Here is a 23750-nt window from a genome sequence, read left to right on the forward strand (position 1 = left end):
TTCTCCGACCCTGCAGGCACGGTGTCGGGGGCAGCGAGGAGGCGTCCAGGGGACAGCAGCACAGAGCAATATCATCTCACACCCCATGTGTGAAAGCAGAATGAGGGGGCACCCGTCTCCACTCCCCGCTGGACTCCTTGTCCACAGACATGGAAAAACTGATCAAGCATGCAAAGGTCAAGGGCACGCTGGGCTGCAGCCACCATTCGGTTGTAGAATTTAAGAACCCGAGAGAAGTGAGCAAACCAGCAGAACCTCAACGCTGGACTTCAGTGGAGCAGACTGCCGCTTCCTGAAGAGCTTCTAGGCAGGAGCCTACAGGAGACCGGCCTGGAGGGCAAAGGGGCCCAGGGCAACTGTTTGAACTTCAAGGACCACAGCCCCCACCTCCCCAGGCACCAGAAGGGTCCATGCCAAGACACAGAGTCGGTCACAAGTAGCAGAAGGCCAGCACTGACGGACAGGAAACTCCTGAGACACCTCAAACGCCAAAAAGGAAGAACACACGAGGCGCAGACAGAGATGGGATACCCAGGAGGAACAGAGAGACATCGCGCCAGCATACAGGAATGGACTGTGGAAAGCCGCAGCTTAGCTGGAGGCAAACTAGGAAGAGATGAAGGACAACAGGAAGGACTTCTGGAAGGCTCCTGGAAGCAGAAGGAAGCCTAAGGGAAATGCAAGCCACTGCTCAACAGCAAGGGAACTTACTGGCAAAGGACAAAGGAAAAGCTATAGAGAAGATGCTACACAGGGCAGAGGTGTGTGGGCAGGGGGTTGGGTGTGTGTTTTGGGGGGGTGTTTGCCCCACTTCTCACTCCTACTCCTCTCCCTCACTGGAGGAAACAAAGCCAGACTCTTCTTGAGGGGCACACTGGCAGGACAAGGGGCAATGGACAAGGTGCAGATTCTGACTCAAGACAAGGGAAGTTGCTCACCACGAGGCTGCCCAAGCACTGGAACAAGTTGCCAGGGATGATGCTGAATCTCCCTCCTTGGAAATACCCCGAACGTAACTGGACATAGCCTGGAGCAACATGATCCGACTGCACCTGCTCTGAGCAGGAAATCAGACCAGACGGCAGCGGGAGGACCACCCCCCAACCCCGACCTACCCCATTCTACGAAGCCCAGAGATTTCTCATGTCACTCCAGTATTCTCCCAATTCATCACCAGCAACCGCTCTTGTTAAGAGCTCTACAAAAGCATCCGCGGAGCACTACACTTGCTCCTAGGACATCAGGGGAGTTGCTGGAGACAGCAACCCTTACCTTCCATCACTTCCAGACAACTGAAGCGCAGCAAGCCTAGGGCACACTAAAGCCATTGCGGACAGGTAACAGAAATGAAGGCAGAGGTTAACAGCTAGGTCTTCCCATCTGAGGCCAGATGGGGGTAAGTAAAACAGTTCTAGAAAGCACAGGGCTGGCAGGCACATGAGAAGACACAGGACTGCTCCTCCTGGGGAAAGCTGGCCGTGTGCAGCTCAAGTTCCTCCCCGCACCTTTCTCTCCCCCGGGGAGGAAGAAGGAACCACATTCAGCTAAACTCGCTTTCACCCTCTTGTGGAGGGCACCCAGGAACTCAGTGAACTGGTCAGACTCTTGGGCAGTATCTAATACAGAGACATACCCCTTCGGGCTAAATAGAAAAGTCTTTAGGTATATTTCAGAAATCTACATACAGATACCAGTATTTACAGACTTACAATGTATCAGTCCTTTTACAGAAATACCATTCCTAAATACATTCCCATTTAAATATACCTGTGGGCAGGACCACGCTTCAAGCGCAGACAACCCCATACAGCAAAGGGAAAGCACGTTCACCCACGACAGCTATCGCAGGACGACTCAGGTGCCATATTGCTCTGCGAGGGTCCACAACAACTACAAACCTCGCTCCTGGCCTCCCCACAGGGAACAAGTGTTCCTCACTTGCTTTCCCCAAATGCAAGAGGCTACCACCAGCACCAGATATGACACTGTCTTTACCAAGCAGAAAGGGGAATCCCGACACCCCACCAAGGCAATTCACCTTGGGAAGGCAGAGAGGAAGGAACCGAGGAGATGGCCCTTCAGGCATGCAATAAGCCTTGCACAGAATCGGCTGATCTAAGGACAGAGATGAACTTTTATGAAACGCGTCACGTGGAAGGTATTTTGGCCCTTTCCCACTTTCTAGCAAGAAGTAATGTATCTCAAAGCAAAGGCTATTCCAGAATAATCTGAGGTGCTGCTGCTGGATGTCCCCATTTTGTGTGGCTGGGTGCAAGCAGACCTGTCAGACAGACAGACAGGAGCTGTCAGGTACCGGTACTTGGGGGTTGCACATACAGGAAAAGCTAGGAGAAGGGAGAACGGGCCACACGTGGCTTTCAGTCGGGTCAAAGCATCCCACACTGTCACTGAGCGCGAGTGTGAACATGAGCTACCGCTACACTCGCTTGTGAAGTCTGGACTAGGTGTCAGCTAAACGAGGCATTGCTTTCTACCAAGTTTTGCTTCCGTTCAACTTTTCACCTCCACAATCTCTTGCTTTGCAACTTGAGTTTCTTACCATCAAGCTTGAAAGACATCTAAGAACGGGTCCCCGCTCTGTATCGCAGAGAAGCCGATGAGGTGACCAGTCTGCTCTAGTCTCCTCGCCTTAGTTTCAAGCTCATCAGAAGATGCTGCAAGAGACAAGCAGCATTACTACGCTGCGATACAGAAGAAAAATAAAGCAGAGCGACTCATTCCTGGGCTGCCAAACACCAGAATGCAGCAAATTCTGCAAACAGGTACTTAGCAGGGAAAGCAACGCTCAAGCCAGCGCACTTCAAACTAGACCCTACGAGACTTTAGCAAGCATGAGGGCAGTGGGGCCTCTCGGAAAGCGAGTCCCCCGCTGCTCACGGCGGGAGGAGGGACGGAAGGGCAACAGGCACCATGAGCAAAGACACATTTGTGACACTGCTCTGAAAAGATGACTCCACACCACCTTTTCAGTCAGGCTCCACAAAGCTGGGCAGCGCTAGAGTTAAGCCTGCTCGGGCAGCTCCTGCTTGGCTCAGGGTGTGATGTCCATGGCCATTTCCCAAGCCAGGCCCCTTCTCCCCATGGCCATTTCCCAAGCCAGGCTCCTTCTCCCCGTGTCCAGCACAGCACGACTGGAGCTCCCTGAGCCCAAAGCCCTTGGCTGGTTGCTGCCCCCCCCCAACCCCCCAGCTGTAGCTCAGCGCATGGGCCAGGCTTCGTTTATTCCACACAAGCAGTTCTGTGGGAAGGAAAGGTTTTGAATGTCCTTGCGTCTTACCCCGCCCCTCGTGTCCATACTAACGCCATAACCGACTCCGTTAGTTTCCCAGTGCCAAAGGGGGGGCGGGGGCCGTAACGGTCCCGGGTGAGGTGGAAACGGGCAGCACCCGCGGTCCCCATCCTCCGACTGCAGCGCTCAGCCCCTGAACCCCCGGGACCCCCGGCTTCAAACACGCAGCGTGACACCCCCCTTCCGCAGCCCGGAGCACAGCCGGCGCCCGCTGCAGCGCCGGTCCTCACGGCAGGGCCGGGCACCGGCTCCGCACCTCCAGGCGGGCTGCCCGCCGCCCGCTTCCCCGCAGGAAAGGGCCCCTCTCCCCTCGCCAGCACCCGGGAGGAGATCTCCGCTCACCCGGCCGCCCTCCCCGCACACACCCCCCTCACCACCACCTCCTCCTCCTCCTCCTCCTCCTCCTCCTCCTCCGGACAGCGCCGCTCCGGCCCCGCCGGCAGCTCCACGCGCAGCGCCCCGCGGCGGCGGCCGTTGCCTTCAACGCCCCCCTCGCCTCGCGCCGGCCGTTACCGCCCGACGGTAGAGGGGAGGGGAGGGGAGGGGAGGGGAGGGGAGGGGAGGGGAGGGAGGGGAGGGGAAGGGAGGGGAGGGGAGGGGAGGGGAGGGAGAGGGGAAGGGAGGGGAGGGGAGGGGTGGGGAGGGGAGGGAGGGGAGGGGAGGGGAGGGGAGGGGAGGGGAGGGGAGGGGAGGGAAGGGAGGGGAGGGAGGGGAAGGAGGGGAGGGGAGGGGAGGGGAGGGGAGGGGAGGGAGAGGGGAGGGAGGGGAGGGAGGGAGAGGGGAGGGGGAGGGAGGGGAGGTGGAGGGGAGGGGAGGGAGAGGGGAAGGGAGGGAGGAGAGGGAGGGGAGGGGAGGGGAGAGGGAGGGGAGGGGAGGGGAGGGAGGGAGGAGGGAGGGGAGGGGAGGGGAGGGAGGGGGAGGAGGGGAGGGAGAGGGAGGGAGGAGGAGGGGAGGGGAGGGGAGGGGAGGGGAGGGGAGGGGAGGGAGGGAGGGAGGGGAGGGGAGGGGAGGGGAGGGGAGAGGGAGGGGAGGGAGGGGAGGGGAGGGGAGGGAGAGGGGAGGGGAGGGGAGGGGAGGGGAGGGAGGGGAGGGGAGGGGAGGAGAGGGAGGGGAGGGGAGGGAGGAGGGGAAGGGGAGGGGAGGGGAGAGGGAGGGGAGGGGAGGGAGGGAGGGGAGGGAGGGGAGGGGAGGGGAGAGGGGAGGGGGAGGAGGGGGCCCCGGGGGAAGGAGCGGGGCGCCGGCAGCCCCGGCCCCCGCCAAACCCCACCCCAAGCCAAGCCTGGGGCAAGCCCCAGCCCCGCGCTACAGACCTGCTCCGGGCCCCTCCTGCGGAGGGCTCGCTGAGGCGGCTGCGCCCTGGATCGAAATGTGGTCCACCCTTGAGGAAAGGGACGGAGCCACATCGTGAGTTCCCGAGTTACAAGCAGCGTGGGCTATGCTCTGCACATTATTCCCTGCAAATGTCTGTGGAGGAGGAGAAGTCCAAGGTGTGTAGCGTACCTCCTTAGCGCTGCTGAAGTTGGTAGTGATTTTTCTGACAAGTGACATACTGGTCCTGGATCTTTTGGTGCCATTGCAGTATACGCAGAAGACCCCTTATTTGTGGGCTCTGCCAGGTGTGATGTATGTGCTAAGCAACAGCCCTTGGTCCTGTGGGTTTCCTCTATCCTTTATACCTCATAGCCAAGTATAGAATTCCCCTTATTTATAGAGTTATTTTTTTAATTGTAGAATGCCTGTGCATATTCAAATATTTCTCTCCCTTGTGCTTGTATTGACATTGATTGAGAATGGAAATAATAAAATTGAGAGCCTGGGGAAAGAGGTATGATGCATTTTAAAAAATCGAATTTCCGTGGGGTTGTGATTTTCCCAGGCAAACAATCTTTCTGTGGCCCGGCACGACACCCGAGCCACGCCGAGTCTGGCAGTTGGTGTATTCTGTGAAGGTGTGTTGCCAATGTTTTCATCCTATGGATCTGTCAGTACAAGGGGTGTGGCAACTCAAGCAGTGAGGGAAAAGGTGTCTGTGCTGCCTCACGCACACGATTGCAGCAGCTTCCTCTCTTCTATGGAGACTGTCGCTTTCCACACTTGTGCACTTGGGCAGTTTCTTCACATTCCTGGATAAAAAAGACACTCCTTTGCTTCCTTACTGCAGACTTCTGTGTTCTCTTTGTTTTTCTAAGGCAGGTGTTGAGGTGAAAAAGTTGGCTTAGTGCATAGGTGGGAGGGACATTGGCTTTGCTCCAAGTTGGTTTTGGGAAGGGTGTGTAGCTGGGAATGTAGTTCCTCTTCTGAAGGCTGCAAACTACACGTGAGTGGGATTTCTGGCGTAGGTTTCCTTGTACTGCTCTGTCGTTGTACTAAAATCTCCGTCCCGGTGCCTTGTCCTTTGGTAGTGGGGTCAGCTGGCTCTGGGTGTATGAGGTTGTACGTGATCTTGCTCTTCCTCAGCAACGGCTGGACAGGTAGTCTGCAGGTTCTAGTACCTGTTGGAGACAAAGGAGAATAGCTTACCAGGTCTCACGTAGGACTTAGGCAATTGTTTCAGCTATGTTATTTAGACCTTGACATGACTGCATAACAACATCATTTCGGAGCCCTGGTTATACAAGTGTTTATTAAACATGGTAATGAAGTCAGTGTTTCACCGTAAACTCATCCGTTAACTCCAAAAGATTTTTGAACTGATTCCAAATTATCCTGGCTTTGCTTCCCTGTTGCATTGTCTGGATTATAAAGAAAGTACAATTGGTAGCATCGTATAGTTCAAATTATAATGCTTGGCTCCTTAAGAATTTCATTTATTTCTACAGACGCAGAATCCTAATTGCAAAGAGATGTTAATGGAGAAGCTGAAGTTTTAAAAATACTTGTTCCATTTCTTTCTTGCTTTATCAGTTACTGACCAAACCAAACTAGTTAGCGGACAACTTCATGGGGCAGAGACGTGTTTCCATTGCACCTTAGGAACCTGAGTTGCTAAAGTGGGGAGAGGGATTTTCTGCAGGGACTAAAGCACAACTTTTGAGAGCACTTCTTCGGCAGGTGCTGTTGGGAGGGAGGAGCAGAGCCTTTTCCTACCTTGTGGGTTAGCAGTCAGGACCTTTGCACTTTGGAATGGCAGAAGCCCTTGCTGCTCCAAGAAGGGACTTGAAGGATCCAGATTAATTCTGCTGATAAGGAAATCTCTTAGTATTGTCTGCTCCTGTTGGAGTTTGGGTATTTGAAACCTGTCCAAAGAACTTGCCTCATCTCCCTGCCTGTAAGGAAGATCCCTGATTGCTTGTTTGGATCTTTCTGAAGAGGGCAGCTAACTGGTCCACTGCTCCTATCAGAATGAAGCATGCAGTCCTGATCTGTCCTTTCCAGATAAACCAGAGCTATGATTTTGAAAACGATGATGTTGGGTCTAGAGACCAAAGAAAAACTGTATTTTGTCATTAGATATAGAACCAATGGACAATTTAAATTGGCATGTGGATCCCTTTTCATTACAGCAGTTCTTCTGTCCCTTTTGCTTCTGTCTCACTAAAGCATGCTTAAATTTGATGTTTATAAGCCAAAGGACTGGACCACTGCAGCATGAGGAGTTATTGGTGGTGGTGCACGGAGGTGTGGAACTGGCACGTACTTGCCTCTTACTGAGGCAGTTTGTCGCTCATTGCCACAGCTCAGGTGGTGAACAATAATCCATTCTTTTGGTGTGACTCGGTAGTGTCTGGTAATGTGACCGTACCCTTCTCTGTGTTTTACCTCCATCCCCAGAACTGGCTTAGCATGGTTTGAGCTTCAACTAACAACTGTTTTTTTAGCAAGAAACTTTCTCTTTGTATCTACCTGGCTTTCAGGCACAGTGTAAATAACTTGAGTGTCTTGATCTCTGTCTAACAAACAGCCTGGCAGTAGTGATTTTTGGATGATTCAGAAGAAAAATACTACACTGCAAGATCTAACCTGATATTTTTCATCTTATACCTTTCTTTGTCAGTGTTAGTTCTGTCTTTGTTTTCCTTTTTCAAAGCTCATGTTTTGCCCTGTTGTTGTACTGGTGTTTTCATCTGTGTAAAAGCCATTTAGTCTAAGGATGAGTCTAGATGCGTGCTTCTGTAATATAGGAAGGAATTCTTAGTATGTGCAGTATTGGAAGTAATTAACCCATATTCATGTTTAGTTGAATCGTTTTTATAGAGGGGGCTCAGTATTAGGCACTCATGCTAATTTCTTTATTTAACTGCCTTGCAATGCATAACTTGTTAGTTTTTTGGAGGGTGATTAAAAATAGAAGAGACAGTCTCTTTGTATTTTTGTCTGGTAGTTCCTTTAAACAGTCCCATGAAAGACTATGAAATTATATAAATGCAAGTCTCTGAATTCTCCAGATGGTAATTATGTGACAGAATGAATAGACACTGAATAGCAATAACAGAAAGTGGGGTCCTAAGTGTTTTCAACGGCATTTGGCATCGCTTACAGTCTGATACATTTTTGACATTTTCTTTTACTGCACTGCTAAAAAATTTGGTTCCTAGCATTGCAGTGTAGAAATTACTCTAGAAAGAGAGTTTTCTTATTTCTGTGCTCTTTAGGTACTGTGTAGTTCAAAACGTAATGCTTTTAAGTCTTGGACATCTTCATATACTGTTAAAAAAGTTAAAGAAACGTTTTGTACTAGATGAAGAGCATTATTCTGCTAACTTTCTTTGATTTGTGAGACGTTTCATAGAAGTGCATGCAGTGCGGGGAAAATGGAAAACTGGGGTGCTTGGGAATGTCTTGTTTTGTTTTTCATGTGGTGTTTTTTGTTTTGGATTTATTTGTTTGTTTTGGCACAAGTTGGCTTGGTGTGACGTGAATCTGCCAATACCATAGTTACTGAGAGCTTAGACTGTCTTCCCCATTTGTGGAAGGAACTTCCTGTATTCCTTGATTATGAAAATGTTTCATAAATTGTGTTGAGATCAGTAGCTTAGATTTCGCTGTACGCAGTTGGAACACCTCCATCGTGTGCAATTGCTCTGGTTTGGGGAGTGTGGTTTTGGTTTTTTTGGTTTGGTTTTCTTTTGGTTTCATCTTTTCAGTTTAACACTTTTTAAAATCTGCCTTTGTCAGGATACTTTCAGTGTTTGTCTCGTATCTTGCTAGCCTCGTACCTGTGGGTCTAAGAGACGAAGGAGAACATGTCTCCTAACTGGACTGTCCTTTCCCATCCTTCTTTTGCCCCATGCTGTTCAGTACCCTCTTCAAAAATTATTACTATGACAAAGCTTGTAAAGTGCTATTGTTCTCACAGTCATGGGAGGGTTTTTAAAGTCAATCGACAGCAGTTTCTGTGTTTCACTGCTTTCTTCACAACCTCCTGTGCTCATTGTGAATCAAAGAGGAGAATTCTGGTTTGGTGGTAATGCTTCACCCATTTGTGAGGTTTTTCCAGTAAGACCTAATCCTTCTGGAAATTAGGAGAACTATTTAGTAGTTGGTTCCTTCTTCTGTTGTGGACCAGCACACACTAATCAGACTTTCTCTCTCTCTGTCTCTGTCCTTCCCCCACTCCCCGCTCCTGCTCTGACAGTATTGGCTTCAGGAATGTTCAGTGAGAAAAGTGATATGTGGATTTTTCAAACGTCATCAAGAGGAAAAGACTACTTTTTCAGAAGCATAATATATCACCTACTACTGTTGGGGTCTTTCCCATGCTGTTCTACTGGGTTTATAAAATACCTTTTGAGCAGCAACTCTTTTGCGGAGCTACGTGTCTCTAAGATCCTACTGTTACAGGGCATCTTGAGAAACAAGGGTTAAAAGTACAAGCAAAAAAAAAAAAAAGTACAGCAAGAAAGGAGGCCATCTGCCAAACTCCTCGACCACAGACGGCTGAAGAACTCCATACGTGTTTAGGGATGATGGGATGGTGTCATCTATAGATCTATAACTATGGACTCTTGGTAAGACCACTCTATAAACTGTTAACATCTAATCCAAAAGACCTCACCTGGAACGGGGAAGCAGAAAGAGCATTCCAACAACTGAAAAGGAAATTAATGGAAGCCCCTGCCTTGGGGTTACCAGATATTACTAAGACGTTCTGGTTGTTCTCCCATGAGAATCAGGGAATAGCCCTGGGAATCCTAGCCCAAAACTTGGGACCATATAGAAGCGCAGTGGCCTATTTCTCCAAACAACTTGAAGAAGTAAGTAAAGGTTGACCTAGCTGCTTAAGGGCGGTAGCAGCATTGGTGCTAAATAGTCAAGAAGCACGTAAATTTACATTGGGCCACAAGATTACAGTGCTGACATCTCATACTCTATCCACAGTATTAGAGGTGAAAGGGGGGCATTGGCTCTCACCACAGAGATTCCTTAAATATCAGGCTGTTCTGGTGGAACAGGATGATGTGGAAATAATTGTTACTAACTTTGTCAATCCAGCAACTTTCCTCAGTGGAACCACGGGAGAACTGGTATCACATGACAGCCCGGAAACAATTGAAGCGGTCTATTCCAGCCGACCAGATCTAAAGGAGGAGCCACTGGAAGACGCTGAGGATTCCTGGTACACAGATGGAAGTAGCTTTGTTCGACAAGGCGTCCGCAGAGCAGGGCATGCAATAACCACCGTGAATCAGGTAATAGAATCCGCAGCCCTTGCCCCAAATACTTCGGCACAAAAAGCAGAAATAATCACTTTAACCCGAGCGTTGGAGCTAGCCAATGACAAAAGGGTTAATATCTGGACGGACTCCAAATACGCTTTTGGGGTAGTCCATGCCCATGGAGCCATATGGAAAGAAAGCGGACTCCTATCCACCCAAGGGAAACATATAAAACATGCTGAAGAAATTCTTAGGCTCCTGGAAGCAGTGCAGCAACCCGAAAAAGTGGCTATCATGAATTGCAAGGCTCATCAGAAAGGAGATTCCGCTCAAGAGTTGGGCAATGCTATGGCAGATCGAGAAGCCAAAAGAGCAGCTGAGAAAGGTGAATTAGAGGTGCAGTCTTTGCAATAAATAAAAATTATTGTAAAATACAAATTGATTGTGGACCCAGGTATTCCAAAGAAGATCAGAAATTAGTTGAAGACGTAGGTGGAGAAATAGAGAAAGGCAAGTGGGCAAAGGCTCCGCAGGGCAAAATAATAATCCCATTTGTGTTATTGTGGGCCATAGTTATAGCAGAACACAGGAAATCCCACTGGAGAGCTGAGGCATTGTATAAACATTTGTGTCAGCGCATAGTTGCCCGGAACCTCTACACCACTGTTAAACAAGTGACACAGCAGTGTGAAATATGTTTGCAAAATAATCCTAAGGTAAGCCCTAAAGTCCAACAAGGACAAATAGGAAAGGGAAACAATCCAGGGCAGCAGTGGCAAATTGATTTCTCAGAACTTCCAAGAAAAGGAGGGTTTTGATATCTGCTGGTTCTAACAGATAGAGAAACTTGTCTTAGGAACCAGAGCCTGAGGTCTTGATGGGCCAGTGCATAATATTAAGCCTGGTGATTATGTGTATGTAAAGTCCTTTGCAGATTCACCTCTGAAACCGAAATGGGAAGGCCCCTTCCAGGTGCTGCTGACATCCCATACAGCGATCCAGATTAAAGAGCAGACCTCGTGGGTGCATCACACCAGAGTGAAGAAAGCCCCTAAGCCACAATGGGAATCGACACCTATGGGACCACTGAAGCTTCGCATTCGAAAGCGATGATCTGGATTCTTATGACTCTGCTGAACTGTAACCACTGTTGGGAGTGGCCTTGGACAGACTCTTATTTTGGGTATACGGGAAGCTGGGGAAAGGATTTAAACGGGTTGAATTTGGCAACTGTGGTAATATATAATAATAACATGACACTGCAACCAACTGAATGGGAAAGAATAGATTCGGTCTATACCTGGACGTTTGAGAAAGGAAAGGAGGTCCAGATAGGTTGTAGACTCCTTAATGTAAGTAACCCGCCTCCTCTCCAGACCCAAATTACTGCCAAGAGCAGTGCTGTCTGGGACTCTGCCAATAGGACAGGCAGCACAATATGTGAAAGCAAGGAGGTTTGTTGGTATCCCTTCAATATAACTCAAACGGTGACCATAGTATGTCTGGGGGCAACTCAAGAGGGGGCCCAAGCTCCAACTTTTAGATTTTGGTTGCAGACACCAGAGGAAACCACCACTCCCCCTGCCTACACCACCCCGACTCAGGCTACTAAATCAAGTCCCACCGAGCCTGAGCACATAGGACCATATGTGTATCCGACAGGACCATACATAACGAAATTATGTCGGTCAGCAACAGGTAACGTCTAATCGAATATGGTCTCTTAAGTGAGTGGAATTATTAATACGGAACGATATTTCCACCGTTCAACCAGCTTGTTCGTCATTTATAAGACCCTTACATATGGGGTGGACATCATGGTCACATAAGAGGACCCTTCCTTCCCGAATGAGAAAAAGGAGACATGCGATTGGTGCAGTAGGAACAGGACTGGGAGTTTTAAATAGCATAGATACTGAGATAATAAGGAACAAACTCGCCACGGTGACCAGTGATCTGAACAAAATACAGAACCCTTTAAGATCTTCCCTCCTCACTTTAGGAACCGGCCAATGGCTTACAGCAAATGTGTTACCACAGTGGGATAAGCTTAATGAAAAGGACAGTGAACTAATTATAAATGCATGAGACGTGGCTCAGACTAATGTTTCTACAGCACTCAGTTGTATCCAAGCTCAATTATGGATACAGACAATAGTAGCTGCAATCATTAGGGAAGGTGAAGACGGAATCCTACCAAAAGAAAGCCGAAAGGTGATTTGGAATAACGCAACAAAATTTGAAAGGATATTCCAATCGTGGTGGCATTTCATTAATTTTACATTTGACCCTACTAACAATACAGCTCCAGCTTTTGTACTGACAATATGTAAAGCTTTAGTGTATAACATATACCCGATTGTTGCACTAGGATTAAATTACCATGGGACTGTACTTTATCCCCCAGAACATAGGGTATAGGCTATGAAAAACAGGAATAAGTGGCAAACTATTGATGTCGAGGCCTGTGTCGTACGAGACCAGCAAGGATTTATTTGTGAAGGAAACACCATCAAAGGGCAAGATATTTGTCTTGACACTGAACAAAATGTTTGTCACTTTGAGGTGCATCCCAACGAGACCCTAAGAACCATCATAATTTACAGGGGTATGGGATGTGTTTGTCTGAGAAGTCAGTGTGATTTTGTACAAGTAGATGATCAAATGGTGGACATGAGCAACCATTTAAGTATTTTCATTTGCAACTTTGTTAGTCTTATAGGATGTGATTTTAACTACACGGCTCCTGTTACTACTTATCAATTGCTACAGTTACTACAATTACTACTTATCAATTATACATTGATTCAGGATATACAGCCCACCCCTATTGGAATGAATCTCCCTCTAATAAGAAAACTATTGCATCACAAAAATTTAAAAAGGTTTTTAAAACAAGTTGAAGAAAGTGGAAGAAAGACTTTAATTACTGTCCATCATGATGCTGAGGAAATACACCAAGCAGTGGAATGGGTGAGGTCAGAGGGAGAGCACCATTGGTGGGATGTGTTTAGGGGTTATTCCCTGCCAGCTACCAAAATCTTGAACATAATGACCCACCTGATATTGGTCTTACTAATAGCTACGACAACATTAACAATAATAAATCTTATCCTTTGGTGTAAACTCAAGGAACTTATTGGGCAAGTATGGACACTAAAAATAATAATGAAACATAACGAACCACTTTTAAAAGCCAAAGAATTTGCTTAGGGGAAAGAAAAGGGGGAAATTGATACAGGACGTCTTGAAAAACAAGGGTTAAAAGTAAGTGAGAAGAATGTAAAGAAGATGCTCCGTAACAACTCCACCTGGCACTTAGACATATTAGAGATAAAGACTGTCTCACTTACTCTCTGCTAACTAGTAATAACGATTAGCACAAGGAGGAATCGTAGAAAAATAGGATGGACTGCCAAAATAGTGCTCTACAGTTAACTCGTCTCATTATAATGTCATTAGAATGCTAAGGAACACACCTCCTAGCTAGAAAAGCCCCAACCCAATTAAGCCCCCTACTCTCTGAGCATGTGTGGTGAATTAAAAGAGAACTGTAACTTTAAGATGAGGTAAGAACAGTATTAACCAATAGTTAATTAAGGGGTAGAACCAGGAGGCGTAACTAACTTTGTTAACTGTTTTAAATGCCTGTCGTGATTTTAACCCGGTGTGCATGTCAGGAGGAGAAATCCCCTTGCACCCGGGACCGCAATAGACCACTGTCGGCTTTACACCTCTGTGTGAGCTGTGAAGTTTGTTTCCGCGTGTCACCGCCCCCTCGAAGGCCCTCGCACAGCACCGTCCTCTTCGCCAGGACGCGTGTCCCAGCGACCGGGGTGAGTCCCCGTCCCCGTCCCCGGGGACACCCGAACCCCCTCGCTGTGGCGCGGTCCCAGACACGGCAGGAGGGGCGGCCGAGGGGGGTGCGGTGCCTCCGCCCGGCAGAGTGGCGGGCGGGTCCCGCAGGAGAGAGCTGCTTCCAGCACCGCGGGAAGCTCCCCCGGAGGGGCCTGGGGCCGCTGCCCGGCTGTGGCGGAGAGGCGCGGGCCGTGGCCGGGGCGAGCTGCCCCGCAGCCGGCCCGGCCCGCAGCGGAGCGGAGCGGAGCGGAGCGGCAGGTCTGGGCGCAGCGGGGGGCTCCCGGGGCGGGAAGCGCCCGGGCCGCGGAGAGAGCCGCCGGCAGCTGCCGCCAGAGCCGCCGCGAGGCCGGGGCGGGGCCGGGGCGGGGCCGGGGCGGGGCCGGGGCGGGGCCGGGGCGGCGGCGGGCGGTCGCCCCGCGCTGTAACGGACAGGAGCGGCCGGTGGCCGAGGGGAGCCGCTCCGGAGCCGGCCCGGCCCGCAGCGGAGCGGAGCGGAGCGGAGCGGCAGGTCTGGGCGCGCCGGGCCGCGGCCGCCCCCGCGGCTCTCGACAGCGGCCGGGGCAGCGCTGGCGCCCGGAGCGGGCGAGGCCGGCGTGGCAGCCGGGAGGAGCTCGGCTGCGGTGCCCCGCCGGCAGAAAGCCGCGTCCTCTGCGCTCGCCAGGCCGGCGGCGGCAGCCGGAGAGAGCCCCCCCGAGAAGGGGCAGCCGCCCGGGCCTCGGGCTGCCGGGCGTGCCGGAGCCTGGGGCTGGTGCCGGCGGGCGGGAGCGAGAAGAGCTGCGGAGGGGTGACCCAGCGGAGCGCCTGCTCGGCCCGGTGGGAGAGCTGCGGGGGGAGGGAGGAAGGTGGGGGGGCGTCGGGGGGCTGAGACGGAGCTGGTCTGGGGGAACCGCACGCTGGAAGAAAACAGACGGACCCGGTCTCTTAATACAGGTCTCTGTGACTCCTGTCACCATCACAGTTTGGGGTTTTTTGATAATGGGAAGGCCGACACGGCACCAGGCCAGCTGGGGTCGGATGGGATTTCTCAAAGGGGGAAGAGGGTCTTTGCTGCCGAGCTAGCGGGTCTCATTGACAGAGCGTTAAACTAGACTTGGAAGGGGAGGGAGATGATATCAGGCTTGCCCTGACAAGCTGTGGGATGACACGCCAAGGTTAGCGGGACAGGGTGCTAGCGAGGGCCCTCGGCCCGTTGCTCTGAGATGTGCTGGGTACAGGGCAGCAGACGTGAAGTCTTACAGAGATGAGCCAGGGGCTCCTGAGGTAATAGGAGCCAAGAGGGAAACAACAGTGAAATCACAGAATCATAGAATGTTGTGGGTTGGAAGGGACCTTTAAAGGTCATCTAGTCCAACCCCCCTGCCATGAGCAGGGACATCTTCAACTAGGTCAGGTTGCTCAGAGCCCCGTCCAAGCTGACCTTGACTGTTTCCAGGGCTGGGGCATCTACCACCTCTCTGGACAGCCTGTGCCAGTGCCTCACCACCCTCATTGTAAAACATTTCTTCCTTATGTCTAGTCTAAATCTACCCTCTTTTAGTTTAAAGACATTACCCCTTGTCCTATCGCTACAGCCTTGCTAAAAAGTCTCTCCCCATCTTTCTTATAAGCCCCCTTTAAGTACTGAAAGGCCGCAAGAAGGTCTCCCCGGAGCCTTCTCTTCTCCGGGCTGAACAATCCCAACTCTCTCAGCCTTTCTTCATAGGAGAGGTGTTGCATCGCTCTGATAGTTTTCGTGTCCCTCCTCTGGACCTGCCTCAACAGGTCCGTGTCTTTCCTGTGCTGAGGACTCCAGAGCTGGATGCAGTATTCCAGTTGGGTTCTCGCCAGAGCGGAGTAGAGGGGCAGAATCACCTCCCTTGACCTGCTGCTCACGCTTCTTTTAATACCTCAAAGGAATTAATGTGTGTTCCTCTGAGGAGGTGACATGCTGAAGTGCCTCTGCACCAATGCATACAGCATGGGCAGCAAACAGGAGGGGTTGGAAGCCACTGTGCTGCTAGAAAGCTACGACCTAGTTGCCATTACTGGAGGAACTCCATGACTAGAGTGGGGCTATGGATGGCTACAGGCTGTTCAGAAGGGACAGGCAAGGAAGGAGGGGGTGAGGGCTTGCCCTCTATGTCAAGAAATGGATAGGTTGTGAAGAGTTGTCTCTGGAGAATAGCCACGAGCAAGTTGAAAGCTTGTGGGTGAGAATTAGAGACTGAGGAAACAAAGGTCACCTTATGCTTGGTGTCTACTACAGGGCACCAGATCAAGGGGAGCCTACTGAAGAAGCCTTCTTGCTGCAGCTACAGGAGGCATCGCACTCGCAGGCTCTCGTCCCGCTGGGGGACTTCCACCACCCCGACATCTGCTGGAAAAGTAGCACGGCGAGCTGTAGGCGATGCAGGAGACTCCTGGAGAGCACTGAGGATAACTTCTTAAGCCAGGTAATGGACAGCGTGTCGTGGATGGCATGATAGATGCACTTTGCTCCTAAGAGAGAAGCAGCAATATGTTTATTGATATCAAACTTTGTTAAATTGCTGTTTCATAGTAAATGTGACAGTGGTTTAACACGATTCGATGGCAAGGGACACTTGATTATTTACTGCATAGAGCTAGCTGCGGCTGGATCCAAACTTGGTCTTGGACTTGGACAACGGTTTATGTCTAAAGAATTATATGTGCACAAGCAATCAAAGATATAATCTTAGTGAAGCTTACAAAGTTTAGCAAGCTATTAGTCACTTACCGAGGATCTGCTGCGGCAAGGACTCTCTCAACACCGAGGAGTAAGGGATCTCTGCGGCAGGCGTAACCTTGGGAGGCGTCCCTGCTCAAGGGGAGATCCCGTCATGCAACCCGCTGCCGTGCAGGAGAGCTCAAAGGTCTCTTGGGCTGCTCACTATTTATGGGGGTAAGATGACTGACTCCTAGTCGTATTTGCATACCGACCACAGAGATCTTAGTTTCTTTCTTCCAGATTTGGCTTGAGTGGGACTTTGACCAGCACTGTGGTTAGGTGGGCGCATTGCCCACATCAACCCTTGGCTATTGTGTTGTTATCTGTCTCCCGAATCCACTTTGAGCCAGACGCAGCCATCATGACCAGACGCAGCCATCAGGACTGCCACTGGTGGTTATCGATGGACCGCAAGTCAGGGACTGAAGGAGCAATGTCGCTCCCACTGTAAGAGAAGATCAGGTTCGTGACCCCCTGAGGAACCTGGACGTACATAAGTCTATGGGATCTGACGAGATGCATCCCGGAGTCCTGAGGGAATGGGCTGATGTAGTTGCCAAGCCACTCTCCATGCTGTTTGAAAAGTCATGGCAGCCAGGTGAAGTCCCTGGTGACTGGGAAAAGGGAAACATTGCACCCGTTTTTAAAATGGACAGGAAGGAGGATGCTGGGAACGACTGACCTGTCAGCCTCACCTGTGTGCCTGGGGAGATCATGGAACAGATCCTCCTAGAAGCTATGCTAAGGCACATGGAGGACAGGGAGGCGATTCGAGACAGCCAGCATGGCTTCACCAAGGGCAAGTCTTGCCTGACCAACCTAGTGGCCATCTATGACAGAGTGACTACAGCAGCGGACAAGGGAAGAGCTCCAGATGTCATCTACCTGGACTTCTGTAAGGCCTTTGACACAGTCCCCCACAACATCCTTCTCTCTGAATTGGAGATGGATTTGATGGATGGACTGTCCGGTGGATAAGGAATTGGTTGGATGGTCGCATCCAGAGGGCAGTGGTCAACAGCTCAATGTCCGGATGGAGATCAGTGACAAGCGGTGTCCCTCAGGGGTCCATACTGGGACCAGTACAGTTTAATATCTTCATCAGTGACATAGACAGTGGGATCAAGTGCACCCTCAGCAAGTTTAGATGACACCAATCTGAGTGGTGCAGATGACACGCCTGAGGGATAGGATGCCATACAGAGGGACCTGGACAAGTTTGAGAAGTGGGCCCATGCAAACCTCATGAGGTTCAACAAGGCCAAGTGCAAGGTCCTGCACCTGTGTCGGGGCAATGCCCGGTATCAATACAGGCTGGGGGATGAATGGATTGAGAGCAGCCCTGCAGGGAAGGACTTGGGGGTACCAGTGGACGGAAAGCTGGACATGAGCTGGCAATGTGTGCTCACAGCCCAAAAGCCAGCTGTATCCTGGGCTAGATCAAAAGCAGTGTAGCCAACAGGTCAAGGGAGGTGATTCTGCCCATCCACTCTGCTCTCCAAAAGAGGAAAAAACATCTTGGGTAGATTCCTTGGAGGACTATGGGGCTGCTACCCTGGGTCTCAGATCCCTAAAGCACACGTGAAAAAACTCCTGGAGATGCCTGGGAGGAGTCTTGGGCAGATCCTGGAGGAGAGAGTTTCACCCAAAGGACAAAAATATACTCTGGGTGCTTCCTTCGAGGAGCCTGGAGCTGCTACCCAGGATCTCAGGTCCTTGAAGCAGTGGTCAGAAGACTCTGGAAATTGCTTTGGAGGAGTCTGGGGTGGACCCGGAGGAGACAACTTCCTCTAAAGAAGAAAAAACATCTCGTGAAGCTTTGTTGGAGGAGTCTGGGGCTGCTACCTGGGATTTCACGTCACTACATCAGAGGTCAAAAGACTCCGGGACATGCCTGGTAGCAGTCTCGGGTGGATCACAGAGGAGAGAGTTTCCTCCAAAAGAGGGAAAAACTTCTTGGGTATCTTCCTTGGAGGAGTCCGGGACTGCTACGCAGGATCTCACATCACTAAATCAGAGGTGAAAACACTCCAGGAGATGCCTGGGAGGAGTCTCGGGTGGATCCCAGAGGAAAGAGTTTCCTCCAAAGGAGAAAAATATACTCGGGAAGCTGCCTTGGAGGAGTCTGGGACTGCTACCCGGGTACTAATGTCCCTAAAGCATATCTCCAAACACTCTGGGATCTTCCTGAGAGGAGTCCTGGGTGGATCCCAGAGGAGAGATCTTCCTTTAAAAGAGAAAAATCATCTCAGGAAGCTTCCTTGGAGGAGTCTGGGGATGCAACCTGGAATCACAGGTCCCTGAAGCAGAGGTCCAAACACTCTGGGAGATGCCTGGGAGGAGTCTCGGGCAGATCCCTGAGGAGAGATCTTCCTTTAAAAGAGAAAAAATATTTTGTGAATTTTCCTTGGAGGAGTCTGGGGCTACTATGTGGAGTCTCAGGTCCATAAGAAGTGGTCAAAAGACTCTGGGACATGCCTTGGAGTAGTCTTGAGTGGATCCCAGAGGAGACGTGTTCCTCTAAAGGAGAAAAAACATCTCAGGTAGCCTCCTTGGAGGAGTCTGGGACTGCTACCTGGTATCTCAGGACCGTAAAGAAGAGGTCAAAAGACTCCGGGACATGCCTGGGAGGAGTCTCAGGCGTATCCCGGAGGAGAGATCTTCCTCTAAAGGAGGAAAAACATCTGAGGTAGCTTCCTTGGAGGAGTCTGGGGCTGCTACCTGGGATTCCACATCCCTAAATCAGAAGTCAGAACTCTCTGGGAGATATTTGGGAGGAGTCTCGGGTGCATCCCAGAGGAGAGAGTTTCCTTTAAAGGAGAGAAAAGACATCTCGGGTAGCTTCCTTGGAGGAGTCTGGGGCTGCTACCTGGGATCTCATGTCTCTGAAGCAGAGGTTAAAAGACTCCGGGAGATGCCTGGAGAACTCCTGAGGAGGATGAGGATTACGATGAGTTCTGAGGAGAAGGAGAAGGGGGAGGAAGAGGAGAAAAACTCCTGAGGAGGAAGAAGAAGAGGAGGAGGAGGACAAGGACACCTGAGGGCATGGAGGGCTCCAGGAAAAAGGAGGAGAAGGACTCCTGAGGCGGAAGCAGAGGAGGAGGAAGAGAACGATGAGGAAGAGGATAACTCCTGAGGATGAGGAGTAGGATTTCTGAGGAGTATGAAAGGGGAACCTGAAGACAAGGACTCCAATAGAGGAGGAGGAGGATGGGGAAGACTCCTTAAGACGAGGAGGAGGACTCAAGAGGAAAAGGACTGTGGAGGAGGAGGAGGATGACAATGATGGCAACTCCATAGGAGGAGAAGGACTCAAGAGGAAGAGGACTCTAGAGGAGGAGGAGGAGGAAGAGGAGGACACCTGAGGAGAAGACCTCCTATAGATGAGATGGAGGAGGACACCATAGGAAGAGGAAGGACTCATGAGGAAGGGGAAAAGGAGTCTAGAGGAGGAGGAGGAGGAAAACTCCTGAGGAGATGGAGGAGGAAGAGGAGGAGGACTCCTGAGGAGGAGAATCGAGACAAAGAATTGAGTCCTGAGGAGTAGGAGGAGGAGGAGGACGACACCTCTAGAGTAGAAGGAGCACTCATGAGGATGAGGACTCCTGGGGAGCATAAGGCCAGCTGAGGAGGAAGAGGAGGTGGACTCCTGAGGAAGAAGAGAAGGAGTCCTCCTCTTGAGGAGGAGGTTTCCTTAGCAGAAAGAGGAGGACTCTGAGTAGGAAAAAAGGAGGAGGACTCCTGAGGAAGAGAAAGAGAAGGAAGACTCCTGAAGAGGAGTACTCCTGAGGAGGATGAGGACTCCTGAAGAGGAGAATTCTGTACAAGGAGTCCTGAGTAGGAGAAGGAGGGGGATTCCGGAGAAGGAGGAGAGAATGACGAAGAAGAGGATAACTCCTGAGGATGAGGACGACTCCCAAGAAGGACAATCTAGAAAAGGAGGAGTCCTGAGTAGGAGCAGGAGGAAGGCTCCTGAGGAGGACGACTTCTATCGAGTAGAAGAAGCACTCATGAGGACAAGCGGGAGGACTCCTGAGGATGATAAGGCCTCCTGAGGAGGAGGAGAACTCTTGAGGAGAAAGAAGGAGTGGACTCCTGAGGAGGACGAGGAGGAGGATTCCTTAGGGGGAAGAGGTAAACACCTGAGGAGGGGGTGAAGGAGGACTTCAGAGGAGGAGGCGGCGGAGGAGGAGGAAGAGGAAGAGGAAGAGGACTCCTGAGGAGGAGGAAGATAAGGAGGAGTTCTGAGGAGGAGTACTCCTGAGGAAGAGCAGGACTCCTGAGGAGGAGAACTCTGAAGAAGGAGGCATCCTGTGGAGGAGGAGGAGGCCTGAGGAGGAGGAGAAGAAAGAGGAGGACTCCTGAGGAGGAAGAGAAGGAGAAGGACTCCTGAGGAAGTGAAGGAGGAATCCTGAGGAGGAGGAAGAGATGGACTCCTGAGGAGGAAGAGGTAGAGGAGGAGGACTCCTGAATAGAAGGACTCCTCTAGGAGGAAGAGGAGGACTCGAGAAGAGGAGAACTCTGAAGGAGGAGGAGTCCTGAGGAGGAGAAGGAGGGGAACTCCTGATGAAGAGGTGGAAAACTCCTGGACAGGAAGAGAACTTCTGAGGACTCCTGAGGAGGAGGAGGAAGAGAAGGAGGAGGACTCCTGAGGAGGAGGAGGAAGAGAAGGAGGAGGACTCCTGAAGAGCAGGACTTCTGAGTAGGTGAAGGAGGACTCCTGAAGAGGAGTACTCCTGAGGAGAACGAGGACTCCTGAGGTGGAGAATTCTGTAGAAGAAGGAATCCTGAGTAGGAGAAGGAGGAGGATTCCTGAGGAGGAGGAGGAGGAAGATGATGCCTTAGGAGAAGAAGGAGGAAGAGGAGGAGGACTCCTGAGGAGGAGAATTCTGTAGAAGAAGGAATCCTGAGTAGGAGAAGGAGGAGGATTCCTGAGGAGGAGGAGGAGGAAGACGATGCCTTAGGAGAAGAAGGAGGAAGAGGAGGAGGACTCCTGAGGAGGAGAATCTAGACAAGAAGTGCTGAGGAGGAGGAAGGGTCCTGAGGAGGATGACTCGTATGGAGTAGAAGGAGCACACATGAGGATGAGCGGGAGCACTCCTGAGGAGGATGAGGAGAACTCTTGAGGAGAAAGAAGGAGTGGTCTCCCGAGGAGGAAGAGGAGGAGAAGGACTCCCGAGGAGGAAGAGGAGGAGAAGGACTCCTAGGAGTTGAAGGATGAATCCTGAGGAGCAGAAAGAGATGGTCTCCTGAGAAGGAGGAGGAGGACTCCTGAGGAGAAGAACTCTTTTGAAGGAGGAGTCCTGAGGAGGAGAAAGAGGGGAAGTCCTGTTGAAGAAGTGGAAAATTCCTGAATAGGAAGAGAACTTCTGAGGAGGACATAGGAGGACTCCTGAAGAGGAGGAAGAGAAGGAGGAGGACTCCTGAAGAGGAGGACTTCTGAGTAGGTGAAGGAGGACTCCTGAGGAGGAGGAATAGAAGGAGGACTCCTCAAGAGGAGTACTCCTGAGGAGGACAAAGACTCCTGAGGAGAATTCTGTACAAGAAGGAGTCCTGAGTAGGAGAAGGGGGATTCCTGATGATGATGAGGAAGAAGACGACTCCTTAGGAGAAGAAGGAGGAAGAGGACGAGGACTCCTGAGGAGGACGAGGACTCCTGAGGAGAATTCTGTACCATAAGGAGACCTGAGTAGGAGAAGGATGAGGATTCCTGAGGAAGAGGAGGAGGAGGAATAAGAATACTCCTTAGGAGAAGAAGGAGGAAGAGGAGGAGGACCATTGAGGAGGAGGAGGAGGAAGAGGAGGACCCCTGAGGTGGAGAACCTAGACAAAGAGAAGTCCTGAGTAGGAGGAGGAGAAAAGGGTCCTGAGGAGGATGACTCGTATAGAGCAGAAGGAGCACTCATGAGGACAAGCGGGAGGACTCCTGAGGAGGATAAGGTCTTCTGAGGAGGAGGAGGAGGAGGAGAACTTTTGAGGAGAAAGAGGGAGTGGACACCTGAGGAGGGCGGGGAGGAGAATTCCTTAGGGGGAAGAGGTAAAGTCCAGAGGAGGAGGTGAAGGAGGACTTCTGAGGAGGAGGAGGTGGAGGAGGAAGAGGACTCCTGAGGGGTCGGAAGGTAAGGAGGAGTTCTGAGGAGGAGTACTCCTGGAGAACTCTGAGGAAGGAGGCATCCTGTGTAGGAGGAGAAGTCCTGAAGAGGAGGACTCCTGAGAAGGGGGAGGAGGAGGAAGAGAAGGAGGGCTCCTGAGGAGTTGAAGGAGGAATCCTGAGGAGGAGGAAGAGATGGACTCCTGAGGAAGAAGAGAAGGAGTCCTCCTCTTGAGGAGGAGGTTTCCTTAGCAGGAAGAGGAGGACTCTGAGTAGGAAAAAAGGAGGAGGACTCCTGAGGAAGAGAAAGAGAAGGAAGACTTCTGAAGAGGAGTACTCCTGAGGAGGATGAGGACTCCTGAAGAGGAGAATTCTGTACAAGGAGTCCTGAGTAGGAGAAGGAGGGGGATTCCGGAGAAGGAGGAGAGAATGACGAAGAAGAGGATAACTCCTGAGGATGAGGACGACTCCCAAGAAGGACAATCTAGAAAAGGAGGAGTCCTGAGTAGGAGCAGGAGGAAGGCTCCTGAGGAGGACGACTTCTATCGAGTAGAAGAAGCACTCATGAGGACAAGCGGGAGGACTCCTGAGGATGATAAGGCCTCCTGAGGAGGAGGAGAACTCTTGAGGAGAAAGAAGGAGTGGACTCCTGAGGAGGACGAGGAGGAGGATTCCTTAGGGGGAAGAGGTAAACACCTGAGGAGGGGGTGAAGGAGGACTTCAGAGGAGGAGGCGGCGGAGGAGGAGGAAGAGGAAGAGGAAGAGGACTCCTGAGGAGGAGGAAGATAAGGAGGAGTTCTGAGGAGGAGTACTCCTGAGGAAGAGCAGGACTCCTGAGGAGGAGAACTCTGAAGAAGGAGGCATCCTGTGGAGGAGGAGGAGGCCTGAGGAGGAGGAGAAGAAAGAGGAGGACTCCTGAGGAGGAAGAGAAGGAGAAGGACTCCTGAGGAAGTGAAGGAGGAATCCTGAGGAGGAGGAAGAGATGGACTCCTGAGGAGGAAGAGGTAGAGGAGGAGGACTCCTGAATAGAAGGACTCCTCTAGGAGGAAGAGGAGGACTCGAGAAGAGGAGAACTCTGAAGGAGGAGGAGTCCTGAGGAGGAGAAGGAGGGGAACTCCTGATGAAGAGGTGGAAAACTCCTGGACAGGAAGAGAACTTCTGAGGACT

Source organism: Gavia stellata, unplaced genomic scaffold, assembly GCF_030936135.1.
Source record: "Gavia stellata isolate bGavSte3 unplaced genomic scaffold, bGavSte3.hap2 HAP2_SCAFFOLD_91, whole genome shotgun sequence".
In the NCBI taxonomy this organism is placed as follows: Eukaryota; Metazoa; Chordata; class Aves; order Gaviiformes; family Gaviidae; genus Gavia; species Gavia stellata.